General features: G+C 47.0%; 1 protein-coding gene across 2 annotated transcripts in view; it reads left to right on the top strand.

Annotated features, from left to right (window-relative positions):
• Positions 1–6,343: 6,343 nt before the first annotated feature.
• Positions 6,344–25,034, top strand: part of TDRD7 (tudor domain containing 7) — a 165,111-nt gene continuing 146,420 nt past the window's right edge. For both annotated transcript variants that reach the window (XM_040361045.1, XM_040361050.1), the window contains exon 1: positions 6,344–6,623. The gene's annotated coding sequence lies outside the window, so the exon portion shown is untranslated. The remainder of the gene's footprint in view (positions 6,624–25,034) is intronic.

The raw sequence follows: 25,034 nt of genomic DNA on the forward strand, positions 1-25,034 counted from the left end.
AGTGCGGAAGGTATGATGGGTGCAGTTAGTACAGGAGAGGAGGTTGGAGGGTATGGCGGTGGCAGTATGGGGAGCAGTGGCGGCTGGTGCTCAAAATTTTTGGGGGGGCGCAAACGAAAAAAAAAAAAAATTGCAGCCTCACTGTGCCCATCACATGCAGCCACTGTGCCATCAAACGCAGCCACTGTGCCATGCCACCAAATGCAGCCACTGTGCCATCAATTGTCACCACTGTGCCATGCCATCAAACGCAGCCACTGTGCCATCAATTGTCACCACTGTGCCATGCCATCAAACAGCAACTGTGCCATCAATTATCACCACTGTGCCATGCCATCAAACGCAGCCACTGTGCCATCAATTATCACCACTGTGCCATGCCATCAAACAGCAACTGTGCCATCAATTATCACCACTGTGCCATGCCATCAAACGCAGCCACTGTGCCATCAATTATCACCACTGTGCCATGCCATCAAACGCAGCCACTGTGCCATCAATTGTCACCACTGTGCCATGCCATCAAACAGCAACTGTGCCATCAATTATCACCACTGTGCCATGCCATCAAACGCAACCACTGTGCCATCAATTGTCACCACTGTGCCATGCCATCAAACGCAGCCACTGTGCCATCAATTGTCACCACTGTGCCATGCCATCAAACAGCAACTGTGCCATCAATTATCACCACTGTGCCATGCCATCAAACGCAGCCACTGTGCCATCAATTGTCACCACTGTGCTATGCCATCAAACAGCAACTGTGCCATCAATTATCACCACTGTGCCATGCCATCAAACGCAACCACTGTGCCATCAATTGTCACCACTGTGCCATGCCATCAAACGCAGCCACTGTGCCATCAATTGTCACCACTGTGCCATGCAACACAGCAACTGTGCCATCAATTGTCACCACTGTGCCATGCCATCAAACGCAGCCACTGTGCCATCAATTGTCACCACTGTGCCATACCATCAAACGCAGTCACTGTGCCATCAATTGTCACCACTGTGCCATGCCATCAAACGCAGCCACTGTGCCCCTCAACTGTTGCCACTGTGCCAATTGTCACCATTGTGCCCTTTAATTGTCACCACTGTGCCCCATGATGCCACTGTGCCCCATGATGCCACTGTGCCCATTGTCACCTCTGTGCCCTTTGTCACCACTGTGCCCCATGATGCCACTGTGCCAATTGTCACCTCTGTGCCCTTTGTCACCACTGTGCCCCATGATGTCACTGTGCCCCTTTCCCTGTAAAAAGCACTTACCTGAGGATTCCATGTGCTCCCTCGATGTCTTCTGCCGCTGTGGTGAAGCTTCAGCCAATCAGGTTCCTGATAACCAGAATCCGGGAACCTGATTGGCTGAAACGGCCGTTTGTCTTATACAATGACCGCTGGCTTTGATAGGCAGTTCCCCTCAGCCAACCAGCTGCCGCTATTCGGGTAACCGGCGTCCCACGTCCGGTTATATGAATAGACAAGGCAGCTGGCAACAACCAATAACATACATTCGTGCATTTATGCACGAATGTGTGTTATTTGTTTGCGAGAGGGGGTGGCGCTGCAGCGCCCTCTATAGACGGCCGCCAGAACTGCGGCTAAAATGTCAAAATGACATTTTAGCCGAATAAAAGTTCTTAAAGGGCCCGTTTTTTTTTTTTTTTTTTTTATTATTTTTTTTTTGTGACTGTGGGAGGGGGGGCGGCGCCCGTGCGTCCCTATGGACGGGCCGCCACTGATGGGGAGGGATTTCTTGCGGTGTCTATGGGGTAATCAGGAAGTGATGTTGGGAAGATAAGGGAAGGAAAGTGACCATGGAATGATGTCCCTCAGCTGGGGGGGTAGGAAGCTCGGAGTGATGTCTGTATGACGTGATCTGGGGGTGATGCAAGCTGGGGGGAGTTGGGGGCTGAGAAGTGGTCTGATAGCGATGTATATATAGCCATTCATGTAACCTGTATATACTGTATATGTGGTGAGTTCACACTTCTGATTGTACATGTATACAGGCTCTGAGTCTGTGCAATCAGAAGTGTGAACTCACCACATACACACAGGTTACATAAATGACCTCACATTATCTAGTCTGAGCAATTGATATTGGATGATGTTTGCACAGAGTGTTCATGCTTAGAAGTTATCTGTCAAAATGTGTTTGGGTTGCAGACCTCACCCCGCCCCCCCCGCCCCCACACTCAAACTCACTATCTCCTTCGATTCTTCTCTCAAGAAAAAATCTCCTTGAAAGTTTGTAACTACTACTATCCACCCTAGGAAACTTCTCCCAGAAAAGTTCAGCTCACTCACCTCCTCCCTTCCTCTGGCCAGCCGACAGGAGCTACAGTGAGCTCCGCCTCCCAGGTCTCACAGCACACCGCGCTGCTGATTGGAGGGGGAGGCTGAGTCAGAGATAACAAGGACCCGCACAGCACGAGACTGGAGGGAGGGAGGGGGAGACAGAAAGGAGCTTTGAATCCCAAACACACACCGCAGGCTCAGGTCCCTGCCGAGACCCAGAAGCCGCACCTGCCTTCCCCACTAGCCGGGACTAGGTCCTATTTGAAGGGACTGTCCCGTTAAAAACGGCAGGCTAAATTAGCCGGGACTAGGTCCTATTTGAAGGGACTGTCCCGTTAAAAACGGGACAGTTGGCAAGTATGGTTTAGGTGCACGGTCACAAGTAAGGAAACACTCCTGTTTCCAGCAAACAGTTCTCGTCGCCACTCTAGCCAGAGTGGGTATTGCTCACCCAGATAGGTCCCTCTCACTGGCCTAGCAGAGAATAAAGTACAGTCTCTGCCACAGACCATCCTCTATAGGTGAGATGTTTTGGTCCGGAATCCTCTGCTACAGGATTCAGCACCCGGATCTCTTTAGCTTTGCTTCACTAGAACTTTTAGATCCGACAGGCGACACTGTCAGGCCTCTCTGTGTACAGTGCATCCTCAGATGAAGTTTCCAGGCCTTCCCCCAAGGTACCAGCCTCTTGCATGGTCCTTACCAGGATAGGTCCCCCCCTGGTTTCCCTTATCAAGTGGCTTCCTCCCGCAGGACAGACAGCACAGGATCACCTCTGCAGTACAGGCCCCAGCCAGACAACTGGGCCCAGCAAACGAAGCCGCACCCCCAGACCAACGTGGTCCCGGAGCCAGGATCCACAACGCGCACCCCTGACCAGGCGACCCACGAGGCGCGGACGAACGTCAGACCCTGCACCAATGGCGTCTGTCCCTTAAGTACCCCTCCCCAGCATGCACAGCGGGGCGACAACTCCCACTGATTCGCTGCCGAGGGGGACACTCAAAACACCATGACCTTGCTGCTGCCACCCCCAGGCGATCAATGGTGGATACTCCCAGCACAGCCATGGCTGAAACAGAGGCTAAATTGCCCTTAATCATTCTGGTCTGAGCCAAATAACAGCTCAGACCCCCACTAAATTTAAAGCAGGGCGCTACATATATATAAATAAATATAGTATATTGACACCTCTGATGCTCTTTTGATGTTACATTTTGAAAGAAGCTGGATGCCAGCAGTAAGAAGGTGGCGGAGCCATGTTGGTACACCCCACACTGCTCAGCGCTAAACCTTTAGGCTGGGTTCACACTATTGCAAATTGGATGTAAATTTCTCCACATCCAATTTGCATGTCAGGTGATTGTGACTGGCTCTTTATGGAGTAGATTCACACATCTCTGGAGCGTCTTCGGTGTGAATTGCACAGGAGTCCTGTGCGTCTTCTGGTCCATTTCAGGTCCGAAAATAAGGCAAAAATTCAGACTGAAATTGGACCTGAAACGATGAACGGGGACGCACCGGACTCCTGCTATGAGTTTCTCAATGCGGCAGTGTGATCCCAGCCTTAGACTTTCAAAAGACGTACCGGAATGCTCCTCGCTGTGTCATTGTTCTCTGATAGCAGGACTCCCCAACTGTTAGAATGATCAGCGTGTAAGCGGGGATGGGGTGCGGCAAGGTAACGTTTATTACCGAGAGGCGGTAGTAGTAACAGTCTTTACCTCTCCAGGCATGGAGGCACAAATATGCAGTACAGATACTGTTGTTCTAAGCTATGTGGATTTCTGAGTATCACAGGCACTTCCCACTTAATGGTACATTATATACCCCAGCACACAATGCGTTTTGGAAGAGGCTGGAAACACGTTACCCGTAGCAGCTGGGAGTCTTTCATCCGACCAAGGTTACCACTGCAGGACTCCGTAGGACCCCTGAACTATCCCTCACAGGCCGGAACACTCTCCCTAACAAGCAGGGTCTCTGTCCCTATCTACATCCACACGTGTTCTGCCTAAAACGTGCCTGAGCTTTCCTATATAAAGAAACCACCCCAAAATGGCCGCCCAAATCTCTTGAGATCTCGTGCAGCCTATCAGGACACAGGGCTCCTCCAAAATGGTGTTGGAGACACTCTAGAGGTAAATAGTGTTAACATAAGTACATACATAAACATAACAACTCAACTGCAGTGTGAATACATACGATTACTTTACCACTTGCTCTTGCAGCACTAGACTGCCCTATCACTGACAGCTGCTTACAAGCGCTGCAGTGGATTGAATCCATGCAAAAGATTTATCAACAAGCCAGTTTATGAGAAATCAATTGATCCATGAATGGATTAAAATTTGGCAGGTAGACCAATTGTGATCCACGTACGGGACAGCTTTAGAACTTGAAAATAAACAGCAGGGGAGGAGCTGCAAAGCATGCTGGGAATCCAGGAAGTTGTGGGCAGCAGACATGCAGCACTTACAATATGAAAGAACATTTTTAAGTGGATGTAAATCCGATTCATGAAATTTTCTTTGGGCACATATATCTGCAGTGTTTTTTTATCTCTCTTCAAAGCCCTGAGTCCCGTGTCTTTCTCCTGCTCCGTTTTTTGTTATCAGCATGATAACTTATGACAAGTTCTCTGACAACTGTGTTAAAACCAAGTTGAATTTTGTGTCAAGGTGTGTGCTATAAATAGATTAGCAGAGAGCTGGTCTATTCACAGCACAGCTCTGCAAGTCTCTGCCTATGTGGAGGGGGGCCTTTCCTCCAATCAGCTGTCTCACAGTGTATAGTAAGAATCCACACCCACAGGTGAATCAGGAAGAGAAAATTCTAACAGGACATGCACTTTCTAAATAGTATATAAAGCTAAAGACAGCCGATATACAAGTAAAACTTATATAGAGAGATTTGTTTCATCGCTGTGTATCATCTGAGGCCTCACTGGGTATATGTGAGGGTTTACATCCAGTTTAAAGAGGAACTGCAGTCTGCTCACATAATTTGTGATAAAAACATCTTTGCCATTCTGAAGCTTCCCTCCAACCACTTTTCATATTATTTTATATATACTGTGATTCTGTACTTGCCAAATATGCTGCAGAAATCTCCCTCCACTAAATCTGGCTGCAAACATTTTAACTGTGGGCAGCTGAATCTGCTGCCTGTTCAGTTCCTGGATTTACACAGACACACAGAGGCACACCTCCATCTCTGGAGCCCTGCAGCTCTCATTGGCCCACTTATGACTCACCCCCCTTTCCCTGACAGTCTCTCACCAGAGAGCTGAGCATGAGGACATGGGCTGTATAAGTTACTTACTGGCAGAAAAAAAAAGTTTTATTATCCAAAGTTACAACAACAAGGGCAGATTATTTAAAGCGGAGTATCACCCAAAAATTGAACTTCTGCTTTTCGGAACCCTCCCCCCTCTGGTGTCACATTTGGCACCTTCCAGTGGGAGGGGGGTGCAGATACCTGTGTAAGACCAGTATTTGCACCCACTTCCGTGCGGTGCACAGACTCCCGTGGGAGTCACGCCACTTCCTGCCCCCCCCCCCCTCGCTGCCTTCTGGGAAACACACTGGTCCCAGGAGACAGCGGGGACCGATGGGAAAGCGCTGCGCAGTAGGGAACTGGGCAGTGAAGCCGCATTCCCTCACTGAGGATGGCAGCGGGGGCAGCAGAGAGACGAGCGATTGCTCGTCTTCTGCTACCAACATTGCGGGCGCGCTGGACAGGTAAGTGTCCATTTATTAAAAGTCAGCAGCTGCAGCATTTGTAGCTGCTGGCTTTTAATATATTTTTTTTCGCGGGACCTCCGCTTTAAAAGATGGAAAGATGAAAAAATGACTGAAGGTCCGCTTTAAGTAACTGATTGTCAAAAAGAATGATTGTTTACTGTCATATTGCAATGCTGATGTGCATGGTGACTATTAGATTTCATGTAAACCCAACTGAACACGAGAAACCCATCAGATGGAGTGAGGCGAGCACAAAGCAGTGACAAGTGGGAGGTGCCATGTAACACAGGCGGAATAGTGGGCGTGTCCGGGCGAAGAGGCGGAGTCAGGAGCGGGAAGGCGAAAGTGAGAAGGTGGACGAGCTGCGTTTGGGAGAGAACAGAGAAACGAAACCGATAGGAGAAGGGAGGGGCGGCCAACCGAACAGAACAGCCTTCTCCCTGCTCGGTCATAGGAGAAGCCTTCAGCCCTGGCAGGTCGGCATTACACGCTGCAGGGACAGGCAGACAAGGGCCTTTTTATTCAGCGTACGTGACCTGCCCGGAGAGGAGAGGCGCCGACATACGGGTGAGTAAGCTGAGGCGGGCCCGGTACCTCCCCGGTATGTGTGTGTCCCTTTATGGCGCAGCTTAGGTGTGTGTGACAGGAATGGAGTCATGACATTTTTCCGACATCATCTATTGAAAGCCTTCTGTGTATATGGGGATTACATAGGGGGCGGGGATGTACAGGTGTGCAGGAATGCTTCCCTCTCATCAAGATTGATTGATTCATCAGGTGTGATTCCACTTCCCCTTGATTCATTCATCACGTGTGATTTTCCTACTTGCTGATTGATTAGAGTGTGGGTCACAAGGAGAGAACCCCCATTACTGTGTATGTCTGGGGGGCGGGGGTCTTAAAGGGGTGGTTCACCCTAAAAACTACTTTTTCTTATTACACTGGCCCCCCACATTACAATCCGATTAAGGCTCTTATTATTTTTTTTCATGCTGTACATACCTTAGTACAGCATATTCACCCGTGCATCCGGGTTGCGAGTCCCGCGGGAGTGGGCGTTCCTCACATGCTGGTGATTGACGTTTTGCCCAAAAACGAGCTCCCCTCCCGTCGCGTAAGCCGCGTCACGATTGGCGAAAGGAGCCGAATGGCGATGCGCATGCGCAGTATAGCGCTGACTCGCCGTTTGGCTCCTTTCGCCAACCGTGACGCGGCTTACGCGACGGGGGGGAGCTCGTTTTTGGGCAAAACGTCAATCACCAGCATGTGAGGAACGCCCACTCCCGCGGTACTCGCATCCCGGATGCACGGGTGAATATGCTGTACTAAGGTATGTACAGCATGAAAAAAATAATAAGAGCCTTAACCACTTCCAGACCGCTGTACGACTATATACGGCCTAACTTTAAAGATACATATCTCGGTAACGGCAGCAGCTGCTGCCACAACCGAGGTATCTATCCTTACTGTCAGCGGTTCTGGTAACGATAACGGCGGTCTCCGCGGCGGATTCGCTGCAAGATCGCCGTTATCGGTGGCGGGAGAGGGGCCCCCCGCTCTCCCGCGCCCTCCGCCGCTTACCGGAGCCGTCGGTAGCAGCGGAGGAGATCGCGACCGTTCGGGAGCTGAGCGGGGACGAGACTGAAGGAAAAATCTCCTTCGCCCGTCCCCATAGCTCGGCTGGGCGGAAGTGACGTCAAAACGTCAGTCCCGCCCAGCCTCTTAAAGAAACATTTTTTTTTTTGTCATTTGAAAAAATGACATTTTCCATTTTTTTTTTTTTTTTTTTTTTTTTTTTTTTTTTTTGCATTTTAGTGTAAATATGAGATCTGAGGTCTTTTTGACCCCAGATCTCATATTTAAGAGGACCTGTCATGCTTTTTTCTATTACAAGGGATGTTTACATTCCTTGTAATAGGAATAAAAGTGATCATTTTTTTTTTCCAGTGTAAAAAATAATAAAATAAATAAAAATAAATAAGAAAAAAAAAAAAAATATATTTAAAGCGCCCTGTCCCGACGAGCTCGTGCGCAGAAGCGAACGCATACGTGAGTAGCGCCTGCATATGAAAACGGTGTTCAAACGACACAAGTGAGGTATCGCCGCGATCGTTAGAGCGAGAGCAATAATTATAGCCCTAGGCCTACTCTGTAACTCAAAAAATGCAACCTATAGAATTTTTTAAACGTCGCCTATCGAGATTTTTAAGGGTAAAAGTTTGACGCCATGCCACGAGCGGGCGCAATTTGTAAGCGTGACATGTTGGGTACCATTTTACTCGGCGTAACATTATCTTTCACAATATATAAAAAAATTGGGCCAAATTTATTGCTGTCTTATTTTTTAATTAAAAAAAGTGATTTTTTTCCAAAAAAAGTGCGCTTGTAGGACCGCTGCGCAAATATGGTGTGACAAAAAGTATTGCAATGATCCCCATTTTATTCTCTAGGGTATTAGAAAAAAATAAATATATAATGTTTGTGGGTTTTAAGTAATTTTCTAGCAACAAAAAAAATGTTTTAGTCTTGTAAACACCAAATCTGAAAAACACCCAAAGTAGAGAAGTGGTTAATCGGATTGTAATGTGGGGGGGCAGTGGAATAAGAAAAAGTAGTTTTTAGGGTGAACCACCCCTTTAAACCTTGGATTGCAAGCATAAATTCGTTCCAGAAGCATGCTTGTAATCCAAAGCACTTGTCTATCAAAGCAAATTTCCCTATAAGAAATAATGGAAACTCGGATGATTCGTTCCACAACCATTTATTCATAGGTCCTTCAGTTTATAATCCCTATAAAAAGATTATAGCAGGGTTGTGTAACCATAAAATGCCCATCCACAATTGGAAACCTCCACAAGGGGATTGGAAGCAAAATCCAGCAGGAGCCACAGAGTATAAAAGAGAAGCGAGGCGCCTCTAAGTGTAGCAATATGGTTACATTTAATGAAGGTACAACATTTAGCAACTCTCACATGGTTGATGATTAAAAGAGGCACATCTAAGTATGCAGGGATCCGGGGTAAAGATGTCCACATAAACCAATCTCCGCACCACCGCCACTCACCGCTGTCAGTCGGCAATCATGACTGGAAAGACTACCCTGCAGTAGAGGGATCTGAAAGCGAGGCTTGAAGCGCAGAGTGGAAGGGAGGATGTTGATGGCGGTGAGGAGGGCGGTCTATGTGAACAGCTTTACCTTGGATCCCTGCATACTTGGATGTGCCTGTTTAATCATCAACCATGTGACTTGCTAAATGTTGTACCTTCATTAAATGTAATCATATCGCTTCACTTGGAGGCGCATTTATACTCCGATGTGACTTGATGCTACTTTGTTTATCAAGTCAAGAATTATAAAATAAAGTTTGCTTGTGCTGCAAAACTCTCTCAATCCAAGGTTTTACTGTATTCAGTTTGTGTGAAAGTTATATTGCCTACAAACTATACTGTGTGTGTAATAAAAGTTGTGTATGGATGTGATGTTTGTTTTGGGCTGCTAATGGCGGAGAACAAGTAGTTCTGCAACAGCTGGAGGGCCGCCAGTTTGAGACCCCTGTTATAATGGGACTACGATAGTGCAGCAGTTAATCTGACATTAACTGACGCTGGGGGAGGGAGGAACTGATTAGTATCACTGTTGATGTCAGTTAAACACTGTAACTGTACTGGGTGGGAGTGAGTTAACCATTTAACGACTGGCTCCTGTACATATATGTAGGCAGAATGGCACGGCTGGGCAAAGTAATGTATATTTACGTCACTTTGACATTCCCGCCATGCGGGCGCGCGCCCCTACTACGAGCTCCGTGACCATACCCGCGGACTCGATGTCCGCCAGTGTCCTGCGATCGGGTCACAGAGCTGCAGAACGGAGAGAGGCCAGTGTAAACAAGCATCTCCCCATTCTGCCTAGTGACACTATCACTGATCGTCTGCTCCCTCTCATCGGGGTGAGCGATCAGTGATGTGTCACTCGTAGCCACACCCCCTAACAGTTAAAATCACACCCTAGGACACACTTAAAGGAACACTAAAGCAGGGCTCGACAAATCCCGGTCGCCATGGCGACTAGAAATAGCATCCTTGGCTTGGAAGGTGGGCAAAAAAAATGAGATATTTTTTTTTGTGAAGTTCCCAGCTCTTCCTTGTGTGAGCTGGCGGTGGCCGTTGGTATTACAAGTTAAGCAGCAATTCTAATGTAATTTTTCACAATTTTCACTGCCATCTTCTTCCCTCTAATTAGAACCCCCAAACATTATATATATTTTTTATCCTAACACCCTAGAGAATAAAATGGAGATCGTCGCAATACTTTCTGTCACGCCGTATTTGCGCAGCGGTCTTACAAGCGCACTTTTTTGGGAAAAAATTACACTTTTTTTTTAATTAAAAAATAAGACAACAGTAAAGTTATCCCCATTTTTTTTTTTAATATTATGAAAGATAATGTTACGCCGAGTAAATTCATACCCAACATGTCACGCTTCAAAATTGCGTCCGCTCATGGAATGCCGACAAACTTTTACCCTTTAAAATCTTCATAGGCGACGTTTAAAAAAAATTTACAGGTTGCATGTTTTGAGTTACAGAGGTGGTCTAGGGCTAGAATTATTGCTCTCACTCTACCAATCGCGGCGATACATCACGTGTGGTTTGAACACCGTTTACATATGCGGACGCTGCTCACGTATGTGTTCGCTTCTGCACGCAAGCTCGTCGGGACGGGGTGCGTTTTCTGGCTCTTAACTTTTTTAGCTGGCTCCTAGATTCCAAGGAAATTTGTCAAACCCTACACCAAGCCTAGGTTCACACTGCTGCGAATTCAAAATCGCGGAAAAAATGCGCGATTTTACCGCGATTTCGCGGCTGCGATTTTGCCGCGATTTCGGCCGCAATTTAATGTAAATCGCGGCCCGAAATCGCAAAAAGTAGTACAGGAACTACTTTTTGAAATCGCAGATGCGGCGTCGCACTGATTAGGACAGTGCCATTGCCGACAATTGCCGCCGATTTGACATGTCAAATCGCATCTCAAATCGTTCCAAATCGTACCCAGTGTGAACCAGGGCTAAAGGTTCGTTTTTTTATTAGACCTTTAACTCCTTTTTATTATTCCTTTAACTCCTTGATCGCCCCCTAGTGTTAACCCCTTCCCTGCTGGTATCATTTTTACATTGATCAGTGCATTTTTATAGCACTAATCAATGTAGTAATGTCGCTCGTCCCAAAAAGTGTAATTTGGGGTCAGATTTGTCTGCTGAAATGTCGCAGTCCTGTTAAAAATCGCAGATCGCCGCTATTACCAGTAAAAACAATAACAAAAATAAGTAAGTCCCTACATCTATCCTGTAGTTTGCAGATGCAATAACTCTTGCGCAAATCAATATACACCTATTGCATGTGTTTTTTTTTTTTTTTGCTAAAATATGTAGAAGAATATAAAAAAATGTGTTCATCAGTTTAGGTATATATATTATTGTTATTATAATTAAATAACACAGTACTGGTTAATGATCTGCCTTGGTCCCTCTAGTATGGGATCCAAGGCATCCGATCCCGCTTGAATACTGTGGGAATTGCCAGATTACTATGGCTGTTTATCTGGCACTATCCCTAGCTAGGGTTGAGCGAACCCGGACTGTAAAGTTCGGGGTTCGTACCGAATTTTTTTTTTTTTTGGAACCCGAACCCGAATAATTTGCTGAAAGTTCGGGTTCGGGGTTCAGCTATGTAATGGCACTGCACAAAGTGTCATTTCTGAAAGGAAAAAAAGTCATTTAAAACCGGCTTTGCGGCTATAATGAATTGTCGGCTTCGGCAATTCAGAGAGGATTCATTCATAAAAAAAATAAAAAAAGCGTGGGGGTACCCCCAAATTCAATTACCAGGCCCTTCAGGTCTGGTATGGATATTAAGGGGAACCCTGCCGTCAATTTAAAAAAAATGACGTGGGGTTCCCCCCAAATATCCATTCCAGACCCTTCAGGTCTGGTGTGGATTTTAAGGGGAACTCCACCCCAAATTTAAAAAACAAATGGCGTGGAGTTCCCCCCAAAATCCACACCAGACCCTTATCCGAGCACGTTAACCTGGCCAGCCGCAGAAAAGAGGGGGGGGGCAGAGTGCGGCCCCCCTCTCCTGAACCGTACCAGGCCACATGCCCTCAACATGGGGAGGATGTCCCCATGTTGATGGGGACAAGGGCCTCATCCCCACAACCCTTGCCCGGTGGTTGTGGGGGTCTGCGGGCGGGGGGCTTATCAGAATCTGGAAGACCCCTTTTAACATTTTTTAAATTTGGGGTGGAGTTCCCCTTAAAATCCACACCAGACCTGAAGGGTCTGGAATGGATATTTGGGGGAACCCCACGTCTTAATTTTTTATTTTAATTTTTTGACGGTGGGGTTCGCCTTAACCACTTAAGCCCCGGACCAATATGCAGCCTAAAGACCCAAGGTGTTTTTACAGTTCGGGACTGCGTCGCTTTAACAGACAATTGCGCGGTCGTGCGACGTGGCTCCCAAACAAAATTGGCGTCCTTTTTTCCCCACAAATAGAGCTTTCTTTTGGTGGTATTTGATCACATCTGCTGTTTTTAGTTTTTGCGCTATAAACAAAAATAGAGCGACAATTTTGAAAAAAATGCAATATTTTTTACTTTTTGCTATAATAAATATCCCCCAAAAACATATATAAAAACATTTTTTTCCCTCAGTTTAGGCCGATACGTATTCTTCGACCTATTTTTAGTAAAAAAAATCGCAATAAGCGTTTATCGATTGGTTTGCGCAAAATCTATAGCGTTTACAAAATAGGGGATAGTTTTATTGCATTTTTATTAATTTTTTTTTTTTTTACTACTAATGGCGGCGATCAGCAATTTTTTTCGTGACTGCGACATTATGGCGGACACTTCGGACAATTTTGACACATTTTTGGGACCATTGTCATTTTCACAGCAAAAAATGCATTTAAATTGCATTCTTTATTGTGAAAATGACAGTTGCAGTTTGGGAGTTAACCACAGGTGGCGCTGTAGGAGTTAGGGTGCACCTAGTGTGTGTTTACAACTGTAGGGGGGTGTGGCTGTAGGACTGACGTCATCTATTGCGTCTCCCCTATAAAGGGAATGACACGATCGATGCGCCGCCATAGTGAAGCATGGGGAAGCCGTGTTTACATACGGCTCTCCCCGTTCTTCAGCTCCGGGGAGCGATCGCGACGGGGCGGCTATAAACAAATAGCCGCGCCGTCGTCCCGGATCGCTCCCCGAGCGAACCCGACCGCCGCATGTAGCGGGGGGGGGGGGGGGTCTCGATCGGACCCCCCACCCGCTAATAGGCAAGGACGTACATTAACGCCCATGTGCCTGTACGTGCCATATTGTGGACGTACATTTACATGCGGAGGTCGGGAAGTGGTTAATATCCATACCAGACCTGAAGGGCCTGGTAATTGAATTTGGGGGGACCCCCACGCTATTTTTTTTTTTTTTAATGAATGAATCCTCTCTGAATTGCCGAAGCCGACAATTCATTATAGCCGCAAAGCCGGTTTTAAATGACTTTTTTTCCTTTCAGAAATGACACTTCGTGCATGGACAGTTCTAAGTTTATTTTTATGTTATTTTAAGTTATTTCCCTATCCACATTTGTTTGCAGAATACAGGCATACCCTGCTTTAAGTACACTCACTTTACATACACTCGCGAGTAAGGACATACCCGTGAGTGTATGTAAAGTGCCTTACAGGTACTGTACAGACATTTTGCAGCCGCAGTAGAAGGAGCTGAAGCTCTGAGAGCATAGCCCGCCCTGTTCCAGTGTGCCCCTGACACCTCCACTACAGCCCCTGAGACCTCAACTACAGCTCCTGACACCCCCACTACAGTCCCTGACCCCCCACTACACCCTAGAAGTGAAAAAAGGTATTGTTTCACTTTAAGTACATTTTCGTTTTACATACATGCTCTGGTCCCACTGTGTACTTAAAAGTGGGGTATGCCTGTACTTGCCATGCTCTTCCCGACATTTTGCTGCCATTTGCAGCCCTCTAGCCCTTTCCATTAGTTTTTTTAGACACATTTTAGTAGTCAAAAGTCCGGGTCCCCATTGACTTCAATGGGGTTCGGGGTCAAGTTCGGGTCCCGAACCCGGATTTTTTTCCGAAGTTCGGCCGAACCCGCTGAACCTGAACATCCAGGTGTCCGCTCAACTCTAGCCCTAGCGTGTCTGGGAGTTTCTAGGCGCTTAACCTTCTTGGCGGTATTCCAGAGTCTGGCTCGGCCTCAAGTTTTTACTACCATAAGCAGTAACCCCGAGCCAGACTCGGGATTACATCGCAGTATCCAGGCAAAGTTGCTTTCCTGGTCCCCTGGATTATGCGATTTGTCTCCCCACTGTGTCTGAGCTGTCTCCTCCTCTGCTTGATTCACAATGCCGAGCTCCGTTCCCAAGAGTTGCGACGTACGGGGATGGAGTTCCGCGCCAAATTCAAAAGAATTAAAAACGCACAATACATAGAGTACACTGTAATCTTAGATTACAGTACTGTATAAAATAATTACACATCCCCTTTGTCCCTAGTGGTCTGTCCAGTGTCCTGCATGCAGTTTTATATAATACTAGCTGAATACCCAGCGTTGCCCGGTCTTCCTATCTTAACCTTTTTGGGAGGAAAATCATAGTAATATAAATATACCCATCTTTTATATAAGGGTGTAGGTAAGGGTTAATTTAACTGTCATATATTTTTATTTGGCATATAAGTAATATGTGTACCAGGTATTATTGAAATATCTCCAGGCGTACAGAAGTTATGTGGGAACATACATTTCCCATTGATTTGCATGGGACTTTAAACAAAAACCCCGACCCTCACAAATGGGGGTGGTTAAGGGATAAATTACCTATCCTATAGTTTAAGTGGACATATAAGTAACATGTGACCAAGTGTTATCGAAATATCTACAGCCGTTTGGAAGTTATGAAGTAACATGTATTTCCCATAGAGTTGAATGGGACTTTAAAGGAAAACCCTGACCATGGCAAATGGGGGTGGGTAAGGGTTAAACCACCTATCCTATGTTTGTTGCTGACATATAAGTAACATGTGTGCCAAGTTTCATGTTAATATCTTTAGCCGTTTGGACGTGATGCTGGAACATACATACATACATACACACACACACACGTTGAGTTTTATATATATATAGATATACTGTTCTTTCTGCCTGGAAACTGGAGATTGTCCATAACCACCAATAAGTGTCCCTTTATGTCAAAAGTGCTTTTAGAGCAGCTAGAAAACAGCGATAATAAATTAGAATCACTTGTGGAATTGAGCGATAGCGATTTGTGGGGAAATTTGTCTTCAAACCCTGAAAGTAATGACAGCGACAATTCTGTAACTGAGCAAATTTCAGTGTTTTTGATTACATTATTGAACAATTTTTATTATATTTTTTATATTATAATTTAATGATTTTGTGTTTTCATTCGTTATCATACCCGAGATGTCTACTAGACTCTTGTTTGGACAGATTTAAGTGAGTTATTTCTAAGAATTACAGGCCTACAATATAAAACGCCAAATTTCCATGCAAAACAATTGTACCGCTTTCAGCATCAAAAATCTGACATAATCATACCGCCAGGGGAGGTTAATGAGACTTTGCATATTCTTTCATGTTTTTCTGATTATTCATCTTTGAAAGTCATCTGGCTGACCCTATTCTCCCCGTAGGCTGCATTCACACTATAACGCGGCGTATTTTGCCTCGACAAATAGCGGCGTATTGTACCGCGATTTGCCGCGACAAAACGAGACGTTTTAACCTTTTTTTTTTTTTTTACAAAACATTTTACATTGATGTCTATGCCGAACGCCGAAAGCCGCCTGAAAAAAAGGGTCAGGGACTTGTTTTCAGGTGGCAGGCGTTTCGGCGTGCGATATGAACCATCTCCATAGACAAGAATGTAAAATGACCCCTCCAGCGGCACGAGCGTCGGGCGTCAGAAGTAAATATGCGAAGGTGTGAATGCAGCCTTAGAGTGGACAGACAGGTTTAGGTATCTGGGAACTATGATTTCCCCCTGCTCCATCTGACTATTGCACTCTAAACCTAATCCCCTTGTTACAAAATATTTAAATTGAAATCTTGAGCCAATCGCCCCTTATACCTAGTGGGATAGATTATTTTTTCAGAATAAAACTGTTGCCTTCTTGGACACTCTCCTTTTATGGATCCTTAAGTACTTTCAGCTCATTAATTCTAGTCTAAACTCCTTTCTGGGGCTCGCAGCCACCGAGGTTTAAACTGGCATTAATGCAGCGGCCCTGGCAACAGCATGTCCTGATCTCTACAAATATATTTTAGCAGCCATGCTAACGCATGCTTATAACTGGCTGATTGCAGATGATTCTAATGCTGCAGTGGTGTTGGAGACATTCTGCTTGGGCTCCTATGAGGCTTCACTACCTGTTTCCCTTGGTAAGGATGGAGGCGCCAGGACCCAGCGATCGCCGTCTCTGGGACCGACATCGCGGGCGACTAGGACAGGTAAGTGTCCTTATTAAAAGTCAGCAGCTACAGTGTTTAGTAGCTGCTGACTTTAAAAAAATAAAATTGCGGGTGGAATCTAGAGGTCGACCGATATGGGTTTTTCTCTGGCCGATACCGATATTTAGAATTTGGGGCGGCCGATGGCCGATATGATGCCGATTTTTGCGGCCGATATTTTAGGCCGATTTTTATTTTTTGGCAGGTTGCACTGGATGGAACCAATTGGCAATAGCAGATGGCACTGATTGGCAGGTGGCACTGAATGGCACTGGCAGGTGGCACTAATTGGCATGTGGCACTGGGTGGCATTGGCAGGTGAAACTGGTTGGTACTGGCAGGTGGCACTAATTGGCAATAGTTAGCACTGGCAGATGGCACTGGCAGGTGGCACTAATTGGCAGGTGGAAGTGGATGGCAATAGTTGGCACTGGTAGGTGGCACTGGATGGCCTTGGCAGCTGGCACTGGATGGCACTAGTTGGCACTGGCAGGTGGCACTAGTTGGCAGGTGGCACTAGTTGGCACTGGATGGCACTGGCAGGTGGCACTGGATGGCACTGGCAGGTGGCACTGGCAGATGGCACTGGCAGGTGGCACTGGATGGCGTTGCCACTGGCAGGTGGCACTGGATGGCATTGGCAGGTGGCACTGGATGGCATTGGCAGGTGGCACTGGATGGCATTGGCAGGTGGCACTGGCTGGTTGGCATTAGCAGATGGCACTAGCAGGTTTCACAGCACATAATGGGGGGGGGGGGGGCCCGGGGGGGGCGGGACTCAGCTGTCACCCCGGGTCCCGCCCACCTCCAATATCACGATGAATCTGAGCTCCTCTCTCTCTGCAGCACCATGTGAAACTGTATGGAGAGAGAGTTTCACACATTATCAGCTACATTATGTGCTATGAAACTGAGAGGAGAGAGAGAGAGGAGCTCAGATTTATCGTGATGTGGGCAGCTATCCAGCCAATGATCTCATCCCATTGGCTGGTGTTGGACAGCTGAGTCCCGCCCACCCCGGGTCCCGCCCACCCCGACATCAGTCCGACAGCTCCATTCTCTATCTCCTTAGTGTTTCACACACACGGCAATGCTCTGCAGACAGTGTGGAGAAGGGAGGGGGAACCCCATGTTCCTCCTTCCTTCTCCACACTCTGCTGATGCAGATCTGCTAAATATCGGCAACGCTTTTTTGACATGGGAGTGAGGTTTAGGAGCACCGCGGCAGCGTCGTTGTTGGTTAGGGAAATGTTTACGAATTTGTGAATGAGTCGGAGGACTAGTTACCAGATTGTAGTTTGGGGCACTCCCAAAAAAAATGTGGAGAATAGTGCCAGGGTGTTGCTCACGACAGCAACGGTCAGATTGATTGGGAAATATTTTGGCCAAAACAGACTGAGTGCGGTACCAGCGTGTGGTCAATTTGTAGGAAATTTCCTGATATTTGCTAGAAAGTGATGACTTATGCGTGAAGAAGAGTATGCGTTCTTTTTGGGGAGCAGTAAATGCGGTTTGTAAGTCCCTTTCCCACTGTGGTGAGATGATTTGAACTTTGTGACATGGTGCATTTTCTCAACTCGCCTTTCAGGACAACCTTGGAGAGCGCGCAGCTCCGCCTCTTCATTAGGAAACGCATGCTAATCCTTTAACCACTTGCCACCCGCCAATGACATATTACGTCGGCAAAGTGGTTGTAGAATTCTGACTGGACGTCATATGACGTCCTCAGGATTCTGAGCCGCTGCGCGCCCCCGGTGGCGCACATCGCGGCGATTGTTGTTGCAGGGTGTCAGTCTGACACCCCGCAACACCGATCAAGGTAAAGAGTCTCTCACGGAGACTCTTTACCACGTGATCAGCCGTGTCCAACCGTGGCTGATCACGATGTAAACAGGAAGAGCCGTTGATGGCTCTTCCTCACTCGCGTCTGACAGACGCGAGCCGATCGGCGGCTCTCCTGACAGGGGGGGTTCGCGCTGATTGTTTATCAGCGCAGCCCCCCCTCGGATCGCCACACTGGACCACCAGGGAAGGGCAAAAAAAAAAAAAAAGCATTAAAAAAAAAAAAGATGCCAATCCGTGCCCACAAATGGGCACTGATTGGCAACATGGGTAAATCAGTGCCACCCCACAGTGCCCATGAGTGCCCATCTGTGCCGCCCATGAGTGCCCATCTGTGCCGCCCATGAGTGACGCCTATGTGTGCCTATCAGTGCCGCCTATGTGTGCCCATCAGTGCCGCATACCAGCGCCGCCAATCAGTGCCACCTCATCTGTGCCCGTCAGTACTACCTCATCGATGCCCATCAGTGCCACCTCATCGGTGCCCATAATTGAAAGAGAAAACGTACTTATTTACAAAAAAATTAACCCAAAAAAATAAACGTAATTTTTTTTCAAAATTTTCAGTCTTTTTTTAGTTGCGCAAAAAAAAAAAATCGCAGAGGTGATCAAATACCACCAAAAGAAAGCTCTATTTCTGGGGAAAAAAGGACGCCAATTTTGTTTGGGTACAGTGTAGCATGATCGCGCAATTGCCATTCAAAGTGCGACAGTGCTGAAAGCTGAAAATTGGCTTGGGCGGGAAGGTGCGTAAGTGCCCTGTATGGAAGTGGTTAAAACCCTCCTCTTCCACCATGGCCTCAGTTATTGTGTTTCCTCCGCCATGGTGGAAGTACATGTTGTGGGCCAGAGGAGCTGCGCTCTCTCCAAGAGGAGAGAAGTGGGCTTACCTTTTTTTGTTTTTCTCTGTAGTGTCTGCCTGGTGTGCAGCGGCCATCCCAGCCCCCCTGTGGCGAATAGGGGGTGTTCCGGAGTCCTCAGCCTTTCCATGCTCAGTGGCAGCCAAGGCTCTGCAGGAGGTCAGCGCGATAGAGCCCGGGATCTGTGGGTTTAGGCTCAGGTGGCCGGGAGGTGTGTCGCTGCGGTAGCAGTCTCCGCATGGCGGTTCCGGGTCCTGGCAGGCGGGTGATGTCACGCACAGTTGTGCGGCTTCCTGTAGGGGTGTGGCGGCGCTTGGTCCACACCGCCTGGAACGCAGAGGCTAGAGGACAGGCCTATAGAGCGACGTCTTCCGGTTCTGGCCATCGCTGATGACGCCGGACCCGGGAAATTTAAAAATCAGATGGTCCCAGCTACTTTACCTGCTATGATGGAGGAGGGATCGACAGCGATGGGGGAGACAGGCGCCCCAGACACCGCTCAGGTCCAGGTAAGAGGGGTACAATGGTGCCCTTTGTTCTTTACCTCATGGACTTAATGTGTTATGTGATTGTCCTCCTTAAGGAGCCTGTGCTGCAGGGTCAGAGTTAAACTTTCTCGGTCCCTGTCAGTCTGCACTTGTGGTGGTGATTGTTTTTTCTGGTGTTTTCCTTTGGTTGGTTGTGGTTTTTTCTTCTTAATGATTTTTTTTTTTTTTTTTTTTTGTGGGACATCTCTCCTCTTTATGTCGCTTCAAGAAAAACTGAAAATAAAAAAAACACGAACTCAAAGGAAGTGTCCTTCCTGCAAGAACCCTTTTAGGGATACGTGGCAGAAGGCAATGTGCAGAACCTGTATCAGGTTGCTGGTGGAGGAAGAGACGTCCCAGCAATATAAGGATTTGTTTTCCTCGGTGCGAGAACTCACAAGTTCTCTGAGTTCAGTAAAAACCATGTTGGTTCACAGTCCAGCAGTACAATCTGAACCCCAGCAATCATCACCCAGCCCAAAAGCCTCCACCTCTAGGTCAGAGTTTGGAGATTCAGGGGATGAAGGGACTAGTACTCTTCGCTCAATCAGAGATTCAGATGAGGAGGAAGAGGATAGCAGAAGTTCCAGATACAAAGTCTCTTTAGATGAAGTGGACAATCTGCTGAGTGCAATTTATACTACACTTGAAATTCAGGAAGAAAAGGTACAATTGTCTCTTCACGACAAAATGTACCAGGGGCTGGATGAATCCAAACATATAAAGTGTTCCCAGTCCACAAAGTAGTATCGGATCAAATTAAAAAAGAGTGGAAAGATCCGGAAAGAGGTCCTTTCTTTTCTAAAAGCCTAAGAAAGAGATTCCTCTTTGAGGATAAGGATTCGGAAGTCTGGAATAAGAAGCCACGAGTAGATACGGCTTTCTCTCAGGTGTCACGATGCACGGATCTTGCGTTTGAGGACATGGGGGTATTAAAGGACGCCATGGCTAAAAGGGCAGACTCCCTGCTAAAAAAGGCTTGGGATTCTACGTCACACAGTCTTAAACCAGCTATGGCTTCCACAGTGGTGGCAAGAAACTTAGAGTGCTGGGTGGAAAAACTGATGAGCCATGTAGAAGCAGGCACACCAAGAAAAGATTTATTGGAATCTTTTCCCCTGATTTTAAAATCAATCAGGTACATGGCTGACGCATCTGCTGAATCAATCAAGATGGCAGCTAGATCTTCTGCCTTAGTAAATTCAGCCAGGCGTGCAGTCTGGCTTAAAACCTGGACAGGAGACACGGCCTCTAAAGTCAAACTCTGCGGTTTACCCTTTTCAGGGGATTTACTTTTTGGGCCAGATCTAGAAAAAGTTCTGGACAGAACAGCCGACAAAAAGAAGGCCTTCCCTGCCAAAAAGAAAGAACCTGTTATAAAGAATTTTCGTGCTTTTCAGCAAACCTACAAAAGTAGAGAGGAGAACAAAAAGCGCTGGGTTCCACAAAAGGGTAGGGGAAGAGGAGGAATTATTTTCAAATGCCTCTCAAATCAAACCCCAAAAGACAAATGACAATCTGACTCCAGTGGGGGGAAGATTATCCGCTTTCTTTTTTCAATGGAACCAATTGGCCAAAAGTCCCTTTGTAAAAAACATTATTGCACAAGGGTACAACCTGGAGTTCTCAGAATGCCCTCCATGTAGGTTTTATGTTACAGCCCTGCCAAGGGATCAGGAAAAAGCTTCCGCTATGATGAGCTTGTTAAAGGATCTGATACAACAGGAAGTGATTATTCAGGTCCCAAAACAACAGGAGGGAGAAGGGTTTTACCCCCACATTTTTTTTTTTTTGTATAAAAGCCCTCAGGCAAATTTTGCCTAATTCTGAACCTCAAAATCCTGAACAAGTCCATAAGGTACAAGCACTTCCGCATGGACACTATCCACTCCATAACGAAACTGTTAACACCGAACTGCTTTATGGCTTCTCTGGATCTAAGAGATACTTACCTACATGTATCAATAGCCCAGGCCTCCCAAAGGTTTTTTTCGACTGGCAATGAATCTAGGGACTTCAGTTTGGCATCTACAATTCAGGGCTCTGCCATTTGGCCTTTCATCATCCCCCAGGATTTTAACAAAAGTGATGGCGGGAGCCTTGGAACTAGGGGTGCAACGGATCAAAAAACACGGATCGGATCGATCCTCGGATCAGGAGTCACGGATAGGATCATTTTCGGATCAGCAAAAAAGGGCCTTTGTACAGAGCACACAGGGAAAAAAAAGCAGGTGGCATATCCATCCTCAATCGCACAGGGAGGGGGGGTTTCTTGTATAGAAAGGGGGGGGGGTTGGGTATATCCTCGTACAGATGACACATTGATCTCCTCTGCAGGGATGCTCCCAGATGTCAGGGTTGATGGACACACAGTTCCCGGTGATCTGCCTCCTATCATTCTGAGCTCCCTTGGTTGGCGGGTGATTGCAGTATCCTCTCTCTCGGGCTTATTCTCAGAAGAGACACTACACTCGCAGCACACTGGGGAAGGTCATCATTGCCCATAGCAGATTAATCACAGCTCCTCCGTCTAGCACATAAAGACGGAGTTCAGACGAGCCTGAGTATGGCGCCACATAGTGCAGGCCGCTCACCACATGACATGGGAGCGCTGGACACAAATAGAGTGACCGTCCTCAATACACACCCAGCGTACCTACTTCTGGACAGAGGAGCGCATTGTAACTATACACCGCCCGCCTCAATGATCCTCTCAGCCTCACCTTTCCTGTAGCTGCCGGTGGATGATCCCGCACTGTCTGCGCGCTGAGGTGGGGAGGCGTGTCACGCTGGGCTCTGACAAGCACATGGGGGTGGAGCAAGATGGCCGCCGCTCCGGAGCTAGGCCGAAGCCGGGGACTTTCCTACGGCCGAGGCTCCGGAGCGCTCCGCAGATCGCGTGGTGTGCCGATCCGAACCGGGTGACCCGTTCGGATCACGGATCGGTGACGATCCGTTGCACCCCTACTTGGAACCTCTGAAGCTGAGGGGGGTCTCGGTTGTTCCATATTTGGACAACCTCCTGTTTTTCGCTGATTCAAAAGATCAACTGGTGGCAAATCTCCAGGTGTCCCAGTCTCCTCTCGAGCCTAGGGTGGCTATTGAATCTGGAAAAGTCAAACCTAGACCCTGCACAGGAGACAAGGTTTCTCGGTTACACCATCAATTCAGTCATCCAGAAGGTGTTTCTCCCTCAGGAAAAGGTAGAGAAAGTCATTACCGCAGTGAGTCAGATCCGGGCGAATCTCTGTCAATACGGACAGCCATGGCAGTTCTAGGCCAGCTCACGGCTTCGATTCCTGCCGTCCAATGGGCTAGATTACATTCCAGACCCCTACAGAGGAACATCCTACAGGTGTGGTCTCACCAGGAATCGCTGGAAAAACATTTCAAACCAACATCAAGAGTAAAACGGTCCCTCTGGTGGTGGAGAGATCCTTCCAATCTGACGAAGGGTCTCTCATGGGTTCCTCCCTCGGACAAGCGCCTGACAACAGACGCAAGTTCGTGGGGATGGGGAGCTCACCTGAACGGGCAAACCGCTCAGGGGTCTTGGTCCAAAGTGGAGGCAAGGAGGTCATCAAATTGGCGAGAACTAAAAGCCATTTTTATGGGTCTCCTGGCCTTTCAACACTTGCTGAGGGGTCGTCCTGTACAAATCTTATCAGACAACACTACAGCAGTAGCCTATGTGACCAAACAAGGCGGGACCAGGAGCCAAGGGTTGATGGAACTAGCCAACCAGTTATTGTCCTGGGCGGAGCAAAACGTGACCTCTTTGTCAGCGATTCACCTAAAGGGGTCTCAAAATCTGTTGGCAGACCTTCTGAGCAGAAGGAAAGTAGTAGAAGCAGAATGGAGCCTGAATCAGGAGATATTCAACATGATCTCCAAGGAGTGGGGGCATCCTCAAGTGGACCTTTTTGCCAGTCAACAAAATTCAAAGGTCAAGGAGTTCTTTTCTCTCCACAGAGAGGATCAGGCGATAGGCATAGATGCTCTAGCCCATCCTTGGGATTACCAGCTGTGCTACGCTTTCGCCCCTTTCCCCTAATTCTGCTGGTCCTAAGGAAATTCAGGGAAGAAAAAACAAGCCTAATGCTGATTACTCCCTTTTGGCCAAAAAGGCCTTGGTTCGCAACCGTATTAAATCTGGCCGTAAAACCTCAGTAGAAATTACCGTCCAGGAAGGACCTTCTAACACAGGGATCTGTGTGTCATCCAGAAACACAGGTTACACCTAAGCGCTTGGTTTCTGAAGACATCCTAAAAAACAAAGGTTTGTCCGACAAAGTAGTAAGAACTCTACTGTCCAGTAGGAAGGAGGTAACGAGATCTATTTACCTAAAAATATGGAAGAAATATAATTCCTGGTGTTCTTCCAAAGTTTTTCAAACCAAGAGTGTGATTTCAGTTCTAGAATTTCTCCATGAGGGAATGGAGAAGGGACTTGCAGCCAGTACCTTTAAAAACGCAGGTAGCGGCTCTTTCTGTTTATTTTGAAAAAACTCTGTCCAGGGAACCCTTGATTTCTAGCTTTTTTTTATTTTATTTTTTTTATTTTATTTTTTTAGTGCACTAGCTCGAAATAGACCAGTGACCCTCAAAAGTTTTCCCAGTTGGGACTCATCAGTTGTTTTACAAGGATTAACGGGAGCTCCGTTTGAACCTTTAGAAGATGCTTCTTTGAAAAATGTATTTCTTAAAACAGTTTTTTTGGTGGCCATTACTTCAGCAGGACGGGTTAGCGAGCTCCAAGCTTTGGCCATTACTGAACCTTTTTCTAAGAATTTTTTCAGAGTGATCCTGCAGACGGATCCGGCCTTTCTTCCAAAAGTGTCGTCAAAATTCCATCGGTCACAGGAAATAGTTTTACCCACTTTTTCTTCAAACCCTTCGAACGCTGGAGAAGAAGCATTTCATACTTTAGATGTGAAAAGGTGTCTGTTGCAGTTTCTTTCAGTCACCAGAGAATTCAGGAAATCAAATGCTCTTTTCATAACATTTTCAGGTCCCCGTAAAGGGGAAAAAGCTTCCAAAAGTACACTAGGAAGATGGCTTAAACTTGCAATTACAGAAGCCTATAAAGCCAAAGGAGTTGTGCCTCTCTCAGGTATTGTGGCACACTCAACAAGATCAACTGCAGTCTCCTGGGCTGAAAGGGCCGGTGCGACACCCGAGCAGATTT

Source organism: Rana temporaria, chromosome 1, assembly GCF_905171775.1.
Source record: "Rana temporaria chromosome 1, aRanTem1.1, whole genome shotgun sequence".
Taxonomy (NCBI): domain Eukaryota; kingdom Metazoa; phylum Chordata; class Amphibia; order Anura; family Ranidae; genus Rana; species Rana temporaria.